At 40.4% G+C, this 1,809-nt stretch overlaps 1 pseudogene; it reads left to right on the top strand.

Moving 5' to 3' along the window:
* The first annotated feature begins 324 nt into the window (after positions 1 to 324).
* Positions 325 to 1,074, top strand: LOC101356029 (cell division control protein 42 homolog pseudogene; annotated as a pseudogene).
* The last annotated feature ends 735 nt before the right edge of the window (positions 1,075 to 1,809 follow it).

The following is a 1,809-nucleotide window of genomic DNA, read 5'->3' as shown; positions in this document are numbered from 1 at the left end:
CTCTGACACACATGGGGTCACCATGAGTTGGAATTAACTTGGCAATAACTATTTGTTGTTGTTGTTTTTAAATTGTGCGTGGTACAGCAGGGCACCATTCACTTCAGGTTTATCACAAACTTACAATGACTGTTTTCTAGTTTGTGGCTGCAAAATATCTTGAGTTAGGTGATCCCTTTTGTAACTTGCATAGTCTAGTTACGTGCAAATAGTGGGGCTGTGGCACATGATATTTTGGAGGAAAAGAGGGTTAAATTTCTTGGCATTTTTAGAATGGCTTCTCCATGTTAGATGAAAGAAAAATAGTGTCTTTCCTCTGCAGACTGCTAACATCTCATCATCCAGGCAATCGTTCCTAAAACTGGTACCTCAAAATGCCAGCCAAGTCACCCCAGTATTAGTGAGCATGCCCCCACGTCCCCTTGTTACCACTTTCAGACTAAGAATCTTTTTTGAGCCAATGCCCTGGCAGAGAAGCTGAAGTCAGCATGGAATTTGAAATATTTAAAATGGATATAAAACTATTTCAGCAATGCAGACAATTAAGTGTGGTGTTGAGAGTGATGGTACTTTTGGTAAAACACATCTCGATATTTTACACAAACAAGTTTCCATCTTAATATGTACCAACTGTTTTTGACAACTATGCAGTCACAGTTGTGATTGGTGGAGAGCCATATACTCTCAGACTTTTTGATGTTGCAGGGCAAGAGGATTATGACAGATTATGACCTGCTGAGTTATCCACAAATGGATGTATTTCTAGTCTGTTTTTCAGTGGTCTCTCCATCCTCATTTGAAAATGTGAAAGAAAAGTGAGTGCCTGAGATAACTCATCACTGTTCAAAGGCTCCTTTCTTGCTTGTTGGGACCCAAATTGATCTTAGAGATGACCCCTCCACTACTGAGAAACTTGCCAAGAACAAACAAAAACCTATCATTCCAGAGCTGCTGGAAAGCTGGCCAGTGACCTGAAGGCTGTCAGAAATATGGAGCATGTATTTGATGAAGCAATATTGGCTGCCTGGGAGCCACCAGACTCCAAAGAAGAGATGCAAGTGTGTGCTGCTATGACCATCTCTCCAGAGTCCTTTCTGCACAGCTGGAGTCAGCATCCTACTGAAAACAGTGTTTAAATCAAACGAAAGATTAAAAATTAAAATTTAGTTTTGCAATAACGACAAATGCCTTGCACCTACCCACGTGCACGCATGTGAGACAAGGCCCACAGGTGTGCCCCCTCCCCCTCTCAGTACTAGTTAATTTCCAGTAATTTTGTACTGTCAGAAAAGTGATCAGTACTAGTTTTTGTTTTGTTGTTTCCAAAAAAAAGTTTGTTTTTTGTTTGTTTTTAAAGCAAGGCATGCTAGATGATGACTCTGTAACAGACTAATTTGAATTGTTGACGCTGCTCCCTGGTTCCCCTCTGGAGAGTAATTTGGGACATCTTAGAGGTTTTTTGTTCATTTGTTTTTTCTTTTTTGTGGAGAGAGTGTGGGGAGTTGGTTTTATTTAGTCTTGTTTTTTTAATTCATTAACCAGTGGACAGCCCTTGAGGGGAGGACGATGAATTGATTACACATTCTACTTCCTACATCTAGTTTAGAAAACACGTTCCCCACCTGGTGCTCTTAGGAAGGAGTATAACAAATGCCTCATTTACTAACATGCTCCTTTTGAAAGCTGCCTTTTTCTCCATCCTTCAGTAGATCCAGTATTTGATGAAACTCATGAAAGTGGGTGGAAGCTGTCCTGTCCCTCCTCTTTTCTAGGATGTGCTATATATGTGACTGTTACTTTCAAGGAAAT

Source organism: Trichechus manatus, unplaced genomic scaffold, assembly GCF_000243295.1.
Source record: "Trichechus manatus latirostris isolate Lorelei unplaced genomic scaffold, TriManLat1.0 scaffold00021, whole genome shotgun sequence".
Classification (NCBI taxonomy): Eukaryota; Metazoa; Chordata; class Mammalia; order Sirenia; family Trichechidae; genus Trichechus; species Trichechus manatus.
Note: the sequence above shows the minus strand (reverse complement) of the source record. Positions and strands in the feature narration are given on the sequence as shown.